Here is a 21,117-nt window from a genome sequence, read left to right on the forward strand (position 1 = left end):
TGTACATCTGAGATACTAAAGGATTATTTACCTATCATTAAGATATGGATTTTTTTATCTGGTCCAGTTTTTCTTGCAGCAGAAATCATATTAAACTCTCTAGCTATTATATCTAACATCCATTGGGCAGCTTTTCATTCTAGGTAACCTAATATAAATGAAGAAAATAAATCCACGACAATTTGTTGAGCCGTCTTTTTCTCACTCCCCCCTTCTCCTTTTCCTGAATTAAATTCACATAATAAAATCCAAGGGTTGCTTTTCACTCACATCTGCTTCAATTAACGTGCATGACATTGTATGAAATTTTTAATGGAAGAAAAAAACCTAAAACACAATATTTTTAAACCATTGTGTAGGGAAAAATGCTGTGTATAATACAATGTGGTTATTTGTCATGCAACAGTCAGATGGGCTTTAAAATGCAGTGTGAGCTTTCCTAGCATTCCCTTTTTCTTATATCTTCCTGTTATAGGAAGTATTTTGAAAAGACTTTCTTAATTTCCATTTAACAAAATATTGTTTTATAAAATTAACTTATGAAGTGCTTGTTTGTTTGAAACAAACAGAATTAATAATAGCAATAACATCATTAACAGTAATAGTTGTACAGTGCCTGAAGATTGCAGCAAGTCAAAAGATTCTAAAGCAGTATGGTTTTTTTGTCTTAGATACGAGCTTTTCTATCAATTAGTCAGTTCTTCTTTTTTGAAGCTCTCTTTTTTTTTGTGGTTGCTTCAAATTTCCCATTTTTGCTAAAAGAAAAGGGTAGTTTTGATGTGGATAGAAGAATTCCATAGAAAAATATAAACAATGAAAACAACAACAACAACAACAACAACAAAACAGTTTTCTAATATTTTTGTCCAGGAAGAAGAATAATTTGTGACAGTCCTAAGAGTTAAAACTGATTGCACAAATCCATTAACAGCATGTTAAAATCAGCTCATTCACATTTTTTTTTCTGTACCTCCAGTTTAATGTATCCCCCACGCATCCAATGTTACATACATTTCTTTTTCACTCTCCTGTGTCAAAAACGCCATGATGACACAGAATCTGATTATATATCACTTTTTGCCTCACTTCTGAACCTCATTTTAAGGCAGTGAGAGTAGGAAAATGAGGATGTTTTTTCTATCCAAGCAGTAAATACACATTGCTCCTTCTGTAGTTCCAACACATACAGACTGAAAAACTGCTCTGTGCTGTATACCACTAAGTTGGTATCTATGCTGTTACACCACTGGAGCAAGAAGAGGCTGCAGTTAAAGATGTATATGTGGACACTTGGCCTTAAAATGAACAAGATGAAAGAAGGTATCTTATTTGTACATTGAGTTAAGTTGCTGTCTTTCCCATCAAGTTGTCTCACATACTGCCCTCTCCCAGTCTGAAGTTATAAAAATAAAAGTAGAATTTTGCATGTAATTTTGGATGGTTATTTTCTAGCCATACCTTGCTGTGTGCTTCCTTATTAAATACAGCCATGTGAATTAGAGCCCAAGTCCTTATTGAACTGCCTTTTTGCGTTCTAGAGAAACACTGCTGATTCTCTATTTGGCACCAGGGATATGCGTAGCCAAAATCCTTCGCAGAGGTGGCAAATGAGCTCTGTGCATGTCACATGAGAAAAAGGGGAGCAGACAACATGAGACTGAACCACCCAGGAGTTCAAATGAGTTTTTTTTCCTCAATTACTGGAGAGGTCTATTTGTTCTTCATTGACCCTTTTTCGTCTTAATCTCTTTTTCTTTTGTAATGCATTTAGGAGAATGAAGCGCTCCTAACATGGCTGAATTGACATTAGAGATTCAACTGACTTATTTAAGGGCTTGTGTTAACCTAAAGGTTATCCTATCCCAAAGCTTTCCTGATAAACAGTCATATCCGTTATAATAACTGAATGTAGCTGATATACTACACTAGAGTCTTGTATTCTACTTTTATAGATACATAATACACATACAATGATACTGTTTATTCATTCTGTTTATTGGTTCCAACATGATTTTTAATGTGTAACATAAAATGAGGCTTTCAAGCTTAATTGCAGTGTCAACCCTATCATGCTCATCTTTATCTCCGTCCTCTTTTTCTTCAAGACTAGCATTTTTTTATAGGATACCCACACATAATAAAGCATCCAAACAACTTTTTCACGTCATCTTCAATGAATTCAGAGGATGCAACAGTTTGCATACTCCTCTGCACACATTTTATTACTCCCAATTTCATTCTACAAGGCTGAAGCGAATCATGTCATAAATATCTGTCTTGCACTCGTGAGTTTGATATACTGTTCTCTTCTAAGATCCTCTCTATACTCATAACTTTAAAAACTGGCAAAAAGTATTCCATGCACAATTTTCTCACTTTAGAAAAATTTCAGAATGTTTCAGAAAATCCTGTTGTAAAACAGACATTGCTCTATCCTCAGGTGTTATTTTCGGATATTCTGAGAATACAATTGTGTACAATAAATGTGTAAGGTCAAACTCATTGCTGGTCCAGAACTGACATTGAAATAAGTGGACAGAAAACACAGTAAACACAGTGCATAAAGTCTTTGATACAATTTTATAATCTTAAGACTCCACCTAGCTTCAGTTGTACCTACAATCATAACTACTTGTCAAGTACCCTTCTCATAAGTACAGTCTTGTAAATACTAACATGCCACAAATTAAATCCGTATGTAATTGTGTGCGTCATATTTTGTATGCAAATTACAGCAGCATTTATTAACTTCAGCATGCTTTGCTGACCACAGAACTGAAGGTGGCTGTATTCTGAGAAGACCAAAATTGCTCCTCAAAATCAGCTCTGCCACATTATATCTGTACAATCAACTGTATTTTCTCTGCCTCCTTCCCTCCCCATACATCTTGTTACAATAAATATCTGGATAGCTCGTTTCATCATTTGTAATTTGTTGACGAGATCTACTGGGATATGAAAATATACTAGCCACTTTGTAATAAGATGGTCTCTCTACCATCTTCTTTCTTTCAGTGCTTTTGTTCAGCCATTGTATGACAGATAACCATTAGTGTGAGAAGACCATCAGTCTCTTGTGGTCAGATCTGGGTTTTGACTTTAAGCCTGAGTCTGAAGTAGCTCTGGAATTTCTGTTCAGTTAAATAGACCAGTATTTCTGTAGATTGTTCTCAGCAGATTTTTGGCCCTACATACTGGCATGTGGCACAAACTGATTTGTGAGATTTTTTTCTTTGTGTGCTTTGGATGTTGGAGGTCTTGTGAGATCATCTGGTTTTTTTTCCTAAGATTTCTGCCATCTTGGGCCAAAACCTCATGAGAATAGTTGTTCTTGGAACATTTTTTTCAATATGAAAACCAGGATGAGAAAAATAAGACATTTTTATTTGGTTTTGGATCTGTCCCACAACAAAAACGAAACGTTTCTTTAAATATATATACACTGGTCTGAAGCCTTCATGCTTTCTTTTTTTTCCCCTCCTCCCACTTACTGTTTGAAAAAGGACTCTAATTTCAGTAGTCACAGAAACATCATATTTTACAATTACTTTATAGACTGTATGACTTCTTTCTTTTGATTCATTTACTTTTCAATTAAGAGATAAATAATAGTTAGGAATTCATGGCACCTGTGACTGCTAGTGTAACATAGTTTTTGACACTCCCTACCACCAAAAAGCAAATAACAAGGTTCTGTTACTATTATTGTTTTACTCTTATTTCTTACATTAGAATGAGAAAAAAACATTCAAAGCTATTGAAGAGAAAGAACAGAAAACTGAAAATTCATCACTTTTGATCAGGCAGCAGAAGCCAATACCACAAGAAATGTGATTAGCCAAGAGTTTAAATTGTTTTTAAAGAGAATATATATAGCTCACAAGACTGTTCCAATGTAATTTTATACTGGAAAACATTATTTAGAATAAATGTGGAAACTAAGCCAATCTCTGAGTATATAAAAGAGGAAGATATTTTTTATTTCTGGGACATGTTTTCTTCTGTAGTGGCTATCTATTTATTGAAGAGCTTTTCCCTTCAAATTAGCTCCTGAAGATGACCAATTTGCCTTTTGATCTTCATCTGATTTCCAGGCAACTCAGGTGAGCCTATGGAGTCGGGTCTAACTCCTCTGGCCCCAGGTAGGTGCCTGCTGACATGTAGGGTCTGCTGAAGGACAAATTCCCAACTGAAGCTAAAAGCATCCTGAGTGATCTGAATATGCTTGGGTAGAGGAACAGGAGTACTGTCACTTGATTCTTCTTTCTGCTCAGTTTCCGGAACTTCCTCACCCCGTGGCTCCAATGACTGTGGCTTGGGCTGTGTAACAAGCACAAAAGGTAGATTTATGTGTCAGAAAATTTTAAATCTTTCTTCTAAACTATAATTACCAACAATATTATCCATTGTTCTGTAACGAGGCTTGATATTTTAAACTACAAAGGAGCACATTTAAGCATTGCTGGGCTTTGTATGTTTTTCTTTTAATTCTAGAATTTGTATTTTTTTTTTTTTCAATTGATTAGAAACCTGAAGACAGGAACTCATTCTAGATACACAAGTGCATGCAGTGTGGACATATCAAAGGGAATTAATCTATACAGATACAGATAAAAGAGGCAGGAATAATTGTATATAGGCAATGGATAAGAGAGGAGGGAAGACAAAAGGCAAGAAAGAAGTCAAACACAAATAAAAGAGAATATGAAAAGACTATTGTATTATGTTAATGCTATGTGAAATTAAAGTACTTTAAGATCCTGGGATGTAAGTTGCTATGTAAGTATAAAACATTGGGTTTTTTTAATATTTTTTTTTTCTGAAATTTGAATTGAGTTGATGCAGTCTGAAAGCAGCTTCAAAATATGATTATATGAGACTATGGACACAATTTCTGCCAGGTAGCATGAATTTCAATGTATTGCTATGTTATTAAAAGGAGCAAGCAGAGTGAACTGCTATATTATTAACATGTTGCATTAATCTTAATAGTTAATCCAGTATTCATATTCATATTGTGCGCTTTTCTTCTAAGAGAGAGTAACAGCTTTCTAAATGCTTTTCATATTTCCAGGAATAAAATTAAAGCATGTTTAAATACTTGTTAGAAACTGTGCAGAATTCTGAGTGAGTTATTGCATTGTATCAGGACCCTTAAGAGATTCAGCTGAGAATTAAATTATGTAAACAATGCAATATGTGTGTACATCTACAGCTGTATATCAATATCACCTATATCTATGTATACAAATATCCTTATCCTTTTCTGTCAGTCTGGAATGTGTTATGCTGGAGATGGTGAACCTTTCGAAAGAGATGCAAGACGTTTTTAATGTTGCTTCAAAATTCAGCTTCAAACCAAAAAAATGGATAAATACGTCATTATATTTGATAAACAATCTGCTTTCTGATAGATTACGATGTAGCAACTTTTCATTATTATGTTAAAGTTTGACTCTGAGTATTTGTGTGGGAAATGAATTTAGTGAAAGGAATCAGTTCAGAGTAACATATCCCAAGTGAGATTGGTTGATAACCTGATAACTGTAACCTCTGCAGTTACAGTGAGAAGTTCTTGATCAGGTGCAGGAGAAGAGCACAGATGCCAATCAGAGGCTGTGAGGACACCCACCTCTGCCCCTTGGTTTGGAAAGGAGCTGTACTGGATCTCAATGAAGGCCCCACATTCAGATTGGCAGCAGGTTCAGATTGGATTTCCTCTCTACAGCTGCTCCACACTCCACTTGCATCATGTCCAAACATCTGGCTTTAATGTGAGTAGAGTGGATTTCAAGTACTCTTGTCTTTGTCTCTCTGTGTGCATGTATGTATGTAATCTTTCACGAAAACTTTATTCTTTTCTATATCTTTCTTTTATTTTTAAATGTGTATAATTATGAGCTACGTGACTGATAAAGATCTTGTGTTCTCTCCTATCTTCTACTCTGCTTTCAGAATATGCTTTTATTAGTGTTTGTCCTGAAAACAAATTGAGGGCTTAAATATTGCTATCCATCAACCTTTTTTTTTTTTTTTCTTTTTTTTTCTTTTTTTTCTTTTTCCACAGATTATTCCAATGTAACGAATGCAATGTTTCTAAAGTATAGAAACATCATCTGCTAATATTTTTAATTCTTTTTCTTTTTTTTTCTTTTTTTTTTTTCCCCCCCCTAAAATGTAAGTAGGTAAAAATCATTTATATCACCATATAGGCTGATTTTTGAATTGTTTCTTGGCAGTTTTTGTATATTTCATGCCATTTATGATGTCCTATGTCTTATATAGATTGAGCACAATATTAAATTTCATCTGGGAGAATGGGAGAAAAAACAATACATGAAACCAGAGGGTAAATAGCTGGTTTGCTTATCATGCCTCCCAGTTTGATTATGGTAGGTTCCGGAGACCACAGGTGGAGGATACTGAATTATAGCAAATAAAAGACTGAAACATAACAAAGCTACCTGAGGGTTTGGCTGCAGTCCCTGCACAAACTGTGATTAACTGAATACCTGCCCTGGAATGCTGGTTTGGCAAGAGGTTATATGCACATGAATGAATATGTCTGCATACTTAAGACACTGCAGTTAAACTTCTTTCTCATAATAAAAAAAAAAAAAAAAAAAAAAAAGGATGGGGGATGTTACTATTCCCAGCTGAATACAGTTTTACTGTCTGTTTAGAATTAGTCTAGAATTTGGGTGATGAGTGTCCTACACTTAGAGTGAATGGGAAGAATGGATGAATCAGCCAAGAGCATTCGGCTGCACTGGGGGCAGCTAGGTTGGCTTTCATCTAAAAAATCCGGATGCAAAATAGAGACAAATCCTCTCTTGGCATAAAGTGATGAGAGACAATTGATGTAAATCCATGTGCAAGTTAAAAATCAACTTTTTCAGAAGGACCGAAGAGGGCTAAAAGCAGTTTGTGAGTACCTAAGGGTTTGTCAGCATGGAAAAACCGACCAGCACAGTGACAATGTTTCTGCTGGAGTCATCCATTTGGTGAAGACACACCCTTACACTTGCAGGCCCCTTTAGAAATCCAAGCTATAAATTACCTTTCAGCATAATATAAATTAATCCTGGGAGTTAGTTGATGGGCTTAGGAAGGCTAGACACAAATTATGTGTTAGTGTCTATTAGACTGACTTCTATATGATCTCAAACTGGATATGATTGTGTAGGACACAGTACAGTCACAGGGGAGAAGTCATGGCTTGTTTTGAAAGACTTTACATTCTGAATGTGTTCTGGTTTTTTACTTTATTTTTTTCATTCTTGACATGTATATTCCATATGTTGCTGACAGTTGGGATCCTGGACATTAACCCTACATCTGCAGGGTGAATGTAAAGCCATTCTACTACATTCCCCTTCTCCCAGCAGAGAGGGACAGAGTGTCTTAACACTTTTGTTACAGAGAAGTTCCAGGTGGGAATGTGACAGCAAATATGTCCTGTGCACAGCAGCAGACTATGGCCCTAAATACATCTGGCTCATGTGATGTAAGACGGCTAGAAGTTTCCTGTGCCTTTTCTTATGTAGACATGCCATGCATGAACATGTAGGGAAGGAACCTCGCCCTTCATTTATAATCATGCCATGAGCTCATCTGTGCTCTAAAAGGGTTTATTGTCCAAATCAAAGCTGGGTTTTCTCCAGGAAAATTTTTCCCCTGTGTGGAGAACTGGCCCTAAACAAACAGCTTTTCTACTCCTACATTTACTTACTTTCTCTCTGACCCTTCCCTTATTTTAATCTTCTTATTTCCTCAACATTTTCTGCTAACTGCCTTGTAATCTCAATACTTCTCAGCAGCACAAGCAGCATACTTTGCCCATGTCAGGTAGCTGATACACACAGCTACCAAGAGAATGAGAAGACATTCTCCTCCAAAGCTGCATCAGATAACCTGATTTTTCTCACGTATGGCAGAGGCAGCATCAAGTCTGGTGTTTTGTTGTTGTTGCTTTTGTTTGGTTGTTTTTTTGTGTTTTTCCTTTTTGTGTGGTTTTTGGGTTTTTTTGTGTTGTTTTTTTTTGGCTGTGGTGGGGACAATGCTGGTGTGACTACTTAGTGAGTCCAACAATCTGCTTCTCTTTACCTGTTATGACAAATAATCAGCTTGTGACATGACTTTCAAGCCAATGAGATCATGTTTAATCTATGTTGGATTTGTTTTCTTCTGTGTGTCCTACCCAGAAACACCCCAAACCATTTGCACCACTGCCATTTACTTGTTTGCTTTTTTTATTACTATGATTATTTCAAGATTCTCCAAAAACTTCTAGACATCTTTCATTTTTATTACAACAGGCAATGAAATCTCATGTAGGTGCATACCATCCACACTCTGCACATACAGCTGTACATTATACATAATAAAGTCACATACAGCAATTAAATTCAGTCATTTGGTGGAAAAATGGCCAGTTTTTGTTTTGCTTCCACTTGTTCTGAGAAAAAGACTCCCCCCTTCTTCATCTGAATAGGCAAGATTGACATAAAAAAGTACTTCAAGAGCTCAACTCGTCTACTGAACACAAATACAGTGAATTTCTGTATATCTTTAAATGTTTTATATGTCCTAGTCATATATAATTTATTGTGTTGTGAAGCTGAGCCCTTCTTTGAATGAAAATTTTACTGTCAGAGCCTGGGGTACTTTAGTTTGATGATTTAAAACTCCCAATACGCTCGTAGCAAATAGCACTTTTTATTACAGCGTGTTTGTCCAAGAGGTCAACTCTCAGCACAGCAGGATTTTTTCCCACTGTAGAATTATTTCTGATGGCAAGACATCTCTTGTCTTAATTCATCTGGTGATGAGTGTAGTAGCCCACAGAGTCTTAGGGGCTCATTACAGACTGGACCTGCCATGCACAAGAAAAGAGAGAAAGCTTCACCTTTTCTTATGCAAGCATCCTTTCTAGCAGATTATGCAGCATGTTAAATGCTGCATGTCTGCTTATGCTGCTTTGGTTTTAAGATTCCCATTTATAGTTTGGCTCCAGTATTTCATTTTCTCAGAAATGATGTTGAATTTAAGCTGCCTGGTGATGATAGTAAATTCATTTCAAAGATGAGTAAAAGTGACTAAAATTATGTGCATGTTTCCTGTGAAATATTGTATACTGAGCAGGTCCTAGATTAAAAGACAAGCTTGACTTTAAAGGTAATGTGATTAATTTCCTCAGCCAAAACCAGCTAGATAGTTTTCATGCTTATGTTCATATAGTAGAGGAACCCCATTACACCCACTTACAGTCTCCATCCCTTTGCCATTAGCCCCTGCTGAGCCTATTAAGTTGGTATCAAGTCAACTTGTCCCTTAGTGATAGTACACAAACTCTCAGAGTGCTGCAGGATTCTGCATCTGTCCTCTTACCTGTCACTTCAGCCTCCTTTTACTGATGTTAAAAGAAATCTTTACTGTCAGTCATATAACCAATTCACTTTGTTCACAGGCTGTGACAACCTTGTTGTGTTTCTCCCACCACACAACCAACTTCTGTGAATTAGTATTCTCAAAATTTAGACTAGCTCATTAGTGTGAATAAATTTGAAAGGCTGCTGTTCAGAGGGTTTTTTTGTTTTTGTTTTTGTTTTTTAATGTAGCTTGGCTTTCCTTGGATATAATTTAGGTATCTTTAGAAAAAAAATATAACTCAGCTCCCAAGTATTCACTTTATGATTTCAGAGCCAAAGGGTCTTTCAGTTGCTTCATTTGAGAGATACTAAATTAAATTTTCTGAGTTCCCTATTCCTGTTTCACTCTCTCTCTCTCTCTTTTTTTTTTTAAACTTTTATTTTCGTATAATTGAAAGACTGTCTATATTTCCTGAAAAGCAAACAGAAATTCAAGTTCCTACCTCATTCATCTTCATGGCTGACCGTGTCTACCAGACCAGCTTGTTACCACATCATCACCAAAAGTTCAGTGTAATCTTTCTTCCTCTAGTAATCAAATCTAATCCTACTTGCCTATTTGGTATCTAAGAATTTCATTGAACTCTGAACCAATCTGATTAAATCTAAGTTCTCCAGAACTGGGCAAAGAAACCACTACTTTTGTTCTTGTTATCTAAATCCAACTAGCTATTTTGTTCTCTACATTCATGAAATCATGAAGATATTATTGTTCCATCATGTCATGATACACAGAGTACTGAGGGGTTCAGTGCTGAGTGACTTGCTCTCATTGTGACTTACATCTGAGCACTGCCTTTAAGGAAACTTTCTGCTACTGGCAGTAAGAAGATATGAGGACACTGTTTTGAATTGTGTTGGCTTTCCAGGGCATTACTGTTAGGAAACCATAAAGGGCAGAAAAGTGATTTTCCAGAAGCAGTAAGCTATAGAATAATTTATGCCAGTAGAGTACCTTTCACAGGAGAATTTCAATGTTTTATAAACAAATTAAATATTGAAGTAAACAATAATGACACAGAGAAGAAAAACAGAATACAGGGGAACAAGTTTTTTCCATTGAAGTTTCTTTCTTGATGCTAAAATTCCACAGACTTCATTGGAATCCCTTCTGAGTTATCCTGGCAATAAAAAAATCCAACTCAGAATCTAGAGAGGTTAAATAATTTACCCAAGGTCACATCAGTAACACTTGAGCCTCAGAATGGAGAACAGAGGTCCTCAAAGTTTTGCCTAAAAGGAGCTCATAATGTCTTCACTATTAGCTATAAAATAAAAATATAAAAATGTCTTTGCATTAACATCAGCACCTTAAAACTAAAACTGAGGGAGCTTGGCCAAAGAGGTTTGTTTAACTGACTGCAGAGTCAGGGTGGGAAAACATAAATCAATTGGATGAAATCATCCTTTGCTGAAGACTGGAGAAGTTTGTGTCTTTTAAAGAAATCAGAGGTACTATCAAGAGTTCAGGGTGGATATAACTGTGCAATAGAGCAGAATAGGTTAAGAATCCCAATCTAATGAAGCATTTATATACAAAATTGTAGGAAAAAAGGTACAATATAATAAAAATAATGTAGTGGTGCTCTAAGTATGTATTTGGTGTACTCTGAGTCTTTCCATAGAGTAAAGCTGCCCTGCTTATGTCACCATCTTTCTCCCTTTTTATCTCTGCCTTGTCTTCTGCTTAAGATAGCTGTCAAAATACAGGTGTTTTCTGCTTTATCCCAGGCACAAACCATGATTTTGAGGACACAGCTCATTGTTTATCACAAGATAGGGGTCAATTTTATGTATGTCCTGTGGTCACTTCTCAATAGGGCAGACCTGCACTTCACTTCTCTTCATGTATCTGTGCCTATTGAGGATATTATAGCTGCTTATACAAATCAGCTTCCTCCAGTTTACAGTTTTTCCTCCTTGGATCTTAATGTTAATTACTGCTGAACCAAAAAAAAAAATAATAATAATAAAAAATAAAAAAAAAAAGAAAAAGAGAACTAGCAGAATATTTTTTATAAATTTATTTATGGTGGTAACTACTATGCACACATATGCATATGTTTCTATTGTCCTTTTTTCAGGATAGCTAAGCTAAGGGGATTTGCAGGGCAGCATTACAGCTTAAACCTTAGTCAACTCATCCCTAAACTAATCAGAGTAGTAATTAGAAGCATCAACATCTCCTAACTGTAAGTCTGCCAGATGAAAAGATAAGGACCAATAGCATATCCATAGAAAATAAGGTGAAACTTACAAAACCTGCTGTAGCAAGTTTCAAAACTTTGAAACAATAGGAAACTGGAGTTTCAGCTGCTTATAGTCCATTACCACACGATTTATTGAAATATATGTACAATACAAAAAAACAGGGGGGCACTATATGTGATGGCTACAGACAAGGAGGTACCTCTATCAGCAGGCAACTCTTGTTCCCCGAGATAACTTATACTTCTTAGTCAGGGCATTGCCACTGTGTCCATTGCATCGCAGATGTGCTGCCCTGCCGCAAGCAGCCTCCATAGCCAACTCAGTTCTCAAACCAGTTCAGGGATAACCCTGGATTGCTCTCCTAAGGGAAAAGGACTGGAAAAGCTCTGTATTTGAATACACGCTTTCCAGTGTGCCCAGATTTTGGGTCTAGTCTCACAACCTCCAGCTATGTGTTTTGCTTTTGACCTGTTGGTATGAGGCTGACAGGAGACTGAGTGAGCAAACAGCAGATCAAATGAGTCCAGTGCTTCCAATAGCTCCACATGTTAAGCTCTAAATGTTACTTACTGAGAGAAAGTGGATCTTATTGGCAAACTGAGCTGGAATACAGTGAGGCTACTTTCTGTGGACATACAACAATGAGGAATGAAGTCAATGGAGACCTTTAGAGTTTCCTCCAGGAATCATCTCTCTCAAGGAAGTGGTGTCACACTGACATGTAACCCACAAAGTGTTTGCTTGCTCAAGGCCACCAAAAGATTTGGCAGGATAAGAAACTGAACTTCAGTCTCCATGTTCTGGGCTGTGTTGTAACCATTAGATCATTCTTTTTCCTTTAGTCTGTTCACAGTACTAAAATACAAAAGGCATACTGTTGTTATTGATAGTAACTGGGCATTTTCTGTGAACTGCTGAGTGGTCATAAAGTCCATGGAAATTCAGATGCACTCTTCATCAAACTAGATTGAGCCCCCAATATGGGCTTAATTTAAGTATCTGAAGTTCAAGGGCTTTCTAGTTCTACAAAATTGAACTCCACTGGGTAAAAACAATCATTGGGCAATTAAGCTTTGTATCATAATAGAAGGCAATTCCCCTCAGGAATAACAAAGTGACAATCTTTAAAAGGCCAGATTTTAAAACTATGAGGAAAATGGTTAACAGCAGGCTGAAGGGCAAAGTAAAAAAAGAAAAAAAAAACCAAAAAAAAAAAAAAAAAACAACCAAAAAAAAACTTTAAAACCACAGAAACAGCCTGGAGGCTATTCAAGAACATTGTGTTAGAGGCACAGATGGTTTGTGTATCATTGAGAACAAAAACAAAGTAAAGTGGTGAGAAAAAAACTATGGCTAGGCAGAGAAGTGCAGGGTTTTATTGAGGCTGAAAAGGCTTTTTTTATAAGCAGAAAGGCTTGCTGAACAGCCTAAACAGATCAGGCCATCACCTACGCTATTGACATACAAGTCAGTAATGACAAGACTAGTAAGGAAGTGAGTGGTCAGCTAGAGGTAGGGAAGCGCTGGTGAGAATAGCCATACATGTACCATGTGATTCTGGCATGCTAAGTCTGCAACAGAAATGTCTCATTGTCTTCTTGACATTCCTTTGAATTCTCACTCTTTTTATGCTAAATAAATAAATAAATAAATAGGCAAAAGCCATTAAGGGAAATTAAATTAGGCAATAATAAATAAATAAATCAAAATAAAAAATAATAAAAAAAGATTCTGATGGTAGCATAGCCACAGGCTTCTTCTTTCTCTCCAGGCCAGCTGCTCCTGGCTACTTAGGTCTCGACTGCTCCATCCTGTCCAAAAGATAGGTCCTTCTGCTTCGAAATAATCTAGGTTGGATATTCACCAAAAGGCCCAAATTTCCCTACTAACAAATATATTGCAACAAACTACTCTGATATGCTGATTTGATTATTTATTAAGACCAGTCCCAACCTAAAACAGTATGCTAACTGAATGTGTCTCTGCAAGAATCAAATAGATGAGTACCATGAAGGCTTTCAATGATGAAGAGGAACAATCTTCAGATATATATTTTCTGGGAAATGTTTGTCCCATACAAGATAAGAAATGATACTGTGTATGGTTAGAGGACTAAGAGAAATGAAAGAAACCAAATTTGACATGGATTAAATTGAGAAATTCAAGCTTAGCAGTTACTGGTGGCTTCTCAGTAGCTAATGTAGGTTCTGATGAGACCCCAAGGCAAACCCAGCAAAAGAATATCTGTAGGTTGCTGTGTCTGCTCAAAAGTTAATTTAGAAAAGTAAGCTTAATTTGAAGACATGAAGACATAAATAATTATCTGGTTTAATTATTTCAGAAGAAAGTGTATTCCATTGTGTCCAAGTATCAGGTAGTTGTTTGTAATGGTGTGGAGATGGCAGAAAAATGAGAAATAAATGCAAGAAACACTACCTAACTAGACAGATGTTGAAACAATTTCAATTCTTCCACACCTCTGCCAAGAGAGGGTAGGAAATGTAGGAAGATCTTTCTATAATCATCTCTCAGCATATCTGAGACTGTTTGTCCTTTCCCAGTGCAGCTTTTGAGAGAATAGGTTGGGTGCTCCCTACCACTTCAATCAGCTAATTAAGCATCTTCCAGTGAGGTGGGAATAGCACCTGGAGGGCCAGAGCTTAGTTTGGGTGTAGGGAATGAGTGAGTCATAGGTACAGATCAGCAAATATTTGGCTGTGAAAACGTTTGGTTTATGTGGGCAGACAGGATAAACTTTCAACACTGTTGACCTCCAAAACCCCTGTGTACTTTATTAATCATCCTGTACACAGTTGAGAACTTTCAGAACATCTGGTGTCTTTTGGAAGATCTCGAGTGTATAGGAACTTTTGCTTTTAATTTCAAATCACTTTTTTTTTGTGAACTTTAGAACAGAAGCTGAGACTGAGATTCCACATCACTCACAAAAAGAGGAATTGTAAATCTTCTGTCCTTAACAAGGGATCTTTTGGGGTTTTGCATTTTGTTTTCATAGTTTAAAGGAGAAACTATGTGCCACCAATCAGCTATTGCATGTACAAGTACATACACTAGTATACATGAGTACTTCTCCAATGCTTCTTTTAAAGAACCTTGGACACTTCAGTTTGAATAGCATGTTGATGAAGATGAAGAAAGAAAAGCCATGGAGATTTGTTAAAAATTCAAAAAAGGAAGATACTGTGAAAAGATCAAGATCAGTTACAGGAAATAATACATTCTACTAATGTAAAACTAGTGGACTACTGTGCATCTTTATTTAAAAACACGTAGGTTGCCAAGACCAAAAAAAAAAAAAAAAAAAAGGAAAAAAAAAGATAGAAAAAGAAATACATATTGTTTTTGAAGCTGAAGCATCAATATGGTTGTAATTTTAATGTTTCTTGCTGGAAAAAGGTCATCTTTGGCGAGGTCGGGTTTTTCTTAAGGTCATTTCACACTGAGATATCTGCCTGCTTTTGACATTTCATCTAGAAGAGGCACAACTATTCTGACACATGAAATGGGTTCTTTGCAAACCCAATGGCTATTTCTATCAACATCTGTTATTCTTACACAAAAGGGGAATATGCATTGATTGCAAACAAGGCATCACATTTTTTTTAGAATATTAATATCTATATTGTACTTAAAGCTACAGCAATGTCTATCTGAAGCGGAGAAGAAAACATTGGTCTATAAAAGGCTGAAAAAAAATAGCCTCTTGTCATCTTTTACTCACAAACAAAATTAAACAAATTTAAAGATGTTAATTGTTGTTGGTAAATTGTAAAAGTGCTTTCTGAAAAGCAGCAGGGCAGAGAAATTCACTAAGCATTTGTGTAATTACTTTGTGATATTGGCAGAGAAAAAGCACAATAAAATATTTCTTAACATTTTGTGTGGGATTTTTAAATGCATATTCATTTACTAAATTTCCGTTCTCTCTAGCACTGACTAAGACAGGAAAAAATCTGTAGCTATATAAACACTCAATCTTGTACCCCCATATTTTTAAGCCCCCAAATTTGTGTGTGCTTGTGGCATGGCATCCATACAATTAAAATAAGCTCTGTCAAAGTAATTTAGACTCATGAGGACTATTTTTATTTTTCTCTAAATCAATCCAGGATTCCACTGGCTGAACCCCTGTCTGGTTCAAGAGCATTTTGCAGAATTCCCTTCCTTGAGATCAACACAGGAAAGAACATATATTTCTGCATGTTCCTTGTCTGCAGACAGCTCAATTAAGTCTTGGACAGTCTAAAGAAGAAGCTTGATCATTCAGCAGTTAGGATTTGCTAGCTGAGTGCTGTGACCAGTCATGTGGTATTATATCTGTTTCCATATTGATGGTCTGTTCTTCGCAAGCTATTGCTTTCTTCCAAAATGAATGTCATTTTATCAGAAAACAGGCTTTGTTTTCAGAATATATTCATATGGCAAGCACCCAAATCTGCTGTTTGTGGATGTTTGTAGGAACATAGCTTTGCTCACATGAGTATTTGAGAACTGAATAACAAAGGACATGAGCAAGCTGAATCCAACCCCAGTTCTCTAATCAAGCAAGCTGCGAGTGAACAATTTTTTTACTGTCTACTGTCTCACTGAACTTGTACCACTAGTAAACTCTGCACAGTTTGAGTTACTGTGCTTCCCTACTTGCTAAATGTGTCATATTTAACTTCTCTGCAATATGAGGATGCATGGCAGATATTCACAGAAAACTACAGGTGCTGCTTTTCTGAACTGAAGCCATATGTCCATAGGGCATAGAAGAGGTTAACATCCAGGTGTTGGAGCTTTATTGTTGGAACATGTTCTGTGTTACTTTCAGACTTTGGCCTTAAATATATTCCTTTAACATATTTTATTAAAGTGTCATGATTAGATTTATTTAATGCATGCATGCATTTAATGCATTTAATGCAGGGTTCCAGAGCATGTCATCTTTGTGGATGACCAAAAAATACTTCATCAGTTTTGATAGGTTCACAGTACAGAAGGGCAATTAGCTCTTATTTCACACTAATGCATACCTGTTTGAAAACAGGACTTGAATGTTCTCAGTTTGTGCATTAACAGATAGAGGGAAAGCATAAATGCTCTCATGTTCTGCAGTGTTACATTTGATTAGAAAATAATGTTTGTGGTCTGAATATGCTAAAAGAATGTCAAGAAAACATTAAAGCACCCTTAGCTCGGCCATTTTTCCCTAGGGCATTGCAATTATCATATGAAACATGTGGCCTTTTCTTATATGAGTCCAAAAGAGTAGTAACTGCTGCATAATGGTACAAATGAAAATAACGATATGCAATTAGTAGCATCTCTATTAGTTGTACTTCTTCCCATATAAAACCTGGAATGCCAGAATAGATGGCTTTCCAATATAATCCTTGGTGCATTATGGTTGGCTAGAGTATGGTCCTGAGCTAAAAGAAGCACAAAAATTAGCAGCTTGGACTGCACTAAGTATAAATTTCAAGCATCTTTGTTTAAGTAAGTGGTGCACATAAAATTTAAAATAAGAAGGAACAAGAGGACAGTATGGTGTATAATGGAAAAGCAAAATCAAATTCATGCCCAGAAATTATTTATCGCATAGGACAGCCTGAAGCCTTTTTCAGGCATCAGATTGTGGCTAAGCATAAATAAGAGGGGCTTTGGGACAGTTGTTAGTTGATAGTGAGAATTTTAAGGCTGGGTATATAAATATGGTGAGCATATATTGTGCTGTTGGGCAACCTAGAAAGAATTATAGGAAAATTGTATAGTGGAGACCTATGTAGCTTCCTCAGTATGAACTAGAAAATTCAAACTAGAATGGGCCAAGCTAAATGGCTAAAATGGCAGATCTTTTAAAACATCTCCTCCATGCTGGCTTACAATATTTCCTTCTCTTCTATTTACTTAAGTAGAAATAAAAATAATTCAACGTCTGTGGGTATAATTTGCTTCCAGAAGGATATTTCAATGGGCAGAAGTTGTGCACATATGTTTGCAACTGAAGCATCTCAGCTACCTTTGAAGGAGAAAGGACACATTGTTACTTGTATGTCTTTATTTCCCTGCCCCAAACAACCAAAGCTAAAATTTCAGAAAATGGGGCAAAAAGGGTATGCAAATACTTGCATTGATTTGAATAGCAGGATGATAATTATCTTCAGTCATTGAGGTGGGTGGGAACCTGACACTGAAGGAATTCATGGATGAAGTGCTAAGTGAGAAAATCACTGCTGAAGAGAAGGGTTGTTTACCACGTGGAAAACATGCTTTCTAGGTCAATGTTTGGTAAGCTAAGGTAGGCTGAGAAATATGCAGAAGAATAATCATAGAAAGATTATGAAGAAGGTGAGAAAGAGTCTGAAGTGACAAAATTCCTTCAAGGAAGACATCATGCTCATTGCTGTTGATGCTGAAACAACTGCATAGTGACCTGTGTCTTACTAGTACACCAAACTGCGGTTTTAAGATTTCTTTAATCCTTTTCCTACAGCCTTCTATGTTAAGGACAGAACAAAGGTATAATTCTGAATATCTTTCTCATCAGAAGATAGTGATTGAGATTTCTTCTTCCATTTTCATCCTTTGTTGATTGAGTTGTCAAGTACCCAACCTTGGCAATAGAAGTTGAAATGAGGAATGTCTTCCTAGCTTTGCCATGCTGTGCCAATACTGAATAACTGAGCCTTATCGACTACATGCTGAGTCTGACATTCAGCTAAGTTCCTTTGGAATTTTTATCACTTTTTTTCTATGACACTCATAAATGGCTCACCCATGTTGTGAACTATCAAATTCTGCTTTTATTTTATTTTATTTTATTTTATTTTATTTTAATTTATTTTATTTTATTTTATTTTATTTTATTTTATTTTATTTTATTTTATTTTATTTTATTTTATTTTATTTATTTTATTTTATTTTATTTTCCTAGAGACCCCTAGAAAGCACCCACCTTTGGAAGAGTTCTGTCTTTGTCAACAAATACATGTAATAAACTCAGGCCAATAAACTCAGTCTGCAAATTCCACTATACTATTTTATCATTCCTTGGAGTATCTCTGCTGATTTACTGGACATGAACTTTTATAGAAAAATCTAGCATCACTGTCCTGCTTTAAACACACATTATTTAAACTCCTATTGATGGCAGAAGAACCATTAGAAAAATATTTTGGTACCCAAGAGCCTCTGTCAATACTGAACAGTGATGTAACGTGATATCACTCATACTGCAAAGATAGCATATACATTGGTGGATCCAGCAATGGATACAATAAAGTAATTAATGCCATCTTCAGTGTACTCATATGCAGTATACTGCAGCAATACAAACAAAAATCAGAACCATGGCACAGCATGTACCAGTAGTGATGTTTTATGGACCAGTTTTGTCTTTTATTAGCTCCTAATAAGCTGATAAAGCTGATTAATTCAGATTCATATTTATTTTAGCCTGAATGGAATTTGCTTTGATTCCACTGCCACTGATGACTTGATTCACTGAGAAAACATAAACATCAGGAAAATCTCAACAAATAATGTCTTGATTAATTTACATAGGAAGAGGAGAGGAAGGCTAGGAGGAGAAAGGGGAAGGAAACCCTATTCACTTGGCTGTCATCCAGTTTAGATGCTTCTGGATCTGATGTCTCCAGTTTGTTTCCCATCACAGATGTTTGATATTCCTTATCATAACTGTGTATTTCCACTACTGTCCAAAAAAACCCAAAGGCTGTTCTCAGAACAACACAAACTGTCTTTACATGATGTATTCATATGGTCTCACAGTTTTGAAACCATTCTGGTATAGAGACACACTGAAGGATCATAGACACCTAATTTTTGCCCTCCTTCTAGCTGTATGTGTTTTTTCAGTCCCTATGAATAGATTAATCAAGCACTTGAGGGCACACAGGTTTTGCATATAATTTTACCTAGACAACATTTTACTAAGCTATCAAAAACTAGCCTCTTTTAGGGAAAACAAAAACTACCTATTATACCTCTTAGGTCAATCACCTCTCCTTCATTAATGTGTTCTGGTTGTTGCTCCCACTAATGTATACATATTTTTATCTCTGTCTTTCATTACAGCTATTAGAGAGCACCATAGCAAACCACCTCTGGCACCTCATCTTCAATCAAAAGACGAATGACTATTCTCCAGAGTACCAAGCTCCACATTGTTAACATTCTGTCCCTGCCTATCTTCAACTCACCTTATCTTATTTCTTGTTTATGTGAAGCAGTCTTTCCTCCTTTCCTATTTTCTTTTAATGGAAATGAAATTAAGAAAATAAATAAATAAATAAAAATCCTAATTTTTCCATCAGGAGCAGAAAGAGTATCTGCATTTTTTCACGCTCTTTTAGAGGCCACTTTTAAAGCTATAAAAATATTCTGTGCTGATTGGGCTAAACTATACTCTGGAGTAAATTATCAAAGATCAGTAGAGCTGCGTGGCATTTCAGCTAGAAAGAACATGAACCTCTGTGTTCAATTTATATTTTGTTTACTAGAATTTTACTTTTTTATTTTTTCCTGAATCTGTGCTTCAATATGCTAATACAAAATTCTGAGTGTGAAGAACAATGTATAATGACCATTATCAATTACTGTTATCTATCACTATCAGCGCTATTTTTTTACACAGATCCACAGATCCTGCAAGAGTGAAAGAAAAATAACTAACTTCTTCCTGAAAAGTAATTATACTTTAATCAAAGCATTAACCACAAGTCTCTAATAAACAGTGAAAATTCAACATGAAAATGCAGGAATAACTCCCCCAAAATGTAAAGCCAACAAATAGATCCAAAACTATGTCATATTTATAAGAGAATTTGCACATCTTCGATGCATCGTTGTCCTTGGTGTGTTATGCTGAAGACCTCTAAAAGGTATGCTGAGAAATAAGGAGATTTCAGATGTCCTGTTGGTGAATTAAGTACATATCAGACTTAATTTATAGAAAAACACTTATTTCCAATTGTTTCAAAATTATTTGTTTGCTTTTGTTTTTTTCAGACACTCTGCCATCATGCCTAACAGTCATGAACCTCCTCAAGCTTCCTTTATTTTAAAATTCATGGTACTAAATCCTATTAAAATACATGGTGGAGTTGAGCTGAAAGTTTTTTCCAGATATTATTTTCCCCACAATGAATGTATAATAAAATTTTGTGCATGTTTTCAATAACCTTGCATATACTCAAAGAAAATTTAAAAGACTTAAGATGTCAGCTTAAGGTTTTCAATGGAGAGGTAATAAAGTTTAGGCCATCAGATCATCAGAAGACAGGGCCCCCAACAGAACACTTTTACACATTATGCATATGCTTTCATTTTGGGTGATAGATAATTGCCTTTACACTAGGTAGAGTGGATTTTACCTACTGATACATCCCTCGAAGTCTGTGGCCAGAGGGTAGTTGATTCATTTTTTTAGTAATGATGACTTATTTGT

General features: G+C 35.9%; 1 long non-coding RNA gene across 1 annotated transcript; it reads left to right on the plus strand.

Annotated features, from left to right (window-relative positions):
• Positions 1–3,976: 3,976 nt before the first annotated feature.
• LOC146760788 (uncharacterized) lies at positions 3,977–19,986 on the plus strand. The gene is made up of 3 exons (XR_014947262.1): positions 3,977–4,103; positions 5,560–5,774; positions 19,746–19,986. It is a non-coding gene; the product is annotated as an uncharacterized LOC146760788 (long non-coding RNA).
• The last annotated feature ends 1,131 nt before the right edge of the window (positions 19,987–21,117 follow it).

The sequence above is a fragment of the Coturnix japonica genome, chromosome 5, assembly GCF_054131305.1.
Source record: "Coturnix japonica strain WE chromosome 5, WE-NBRP24, whole genome shotgun sequence".
Classification (NCBI taxonomy): Eukaryota; Metazoa; Chordata; class Aves; order Galliformes; family Phasianidae; genus Coturnix; species Coturnix japonica.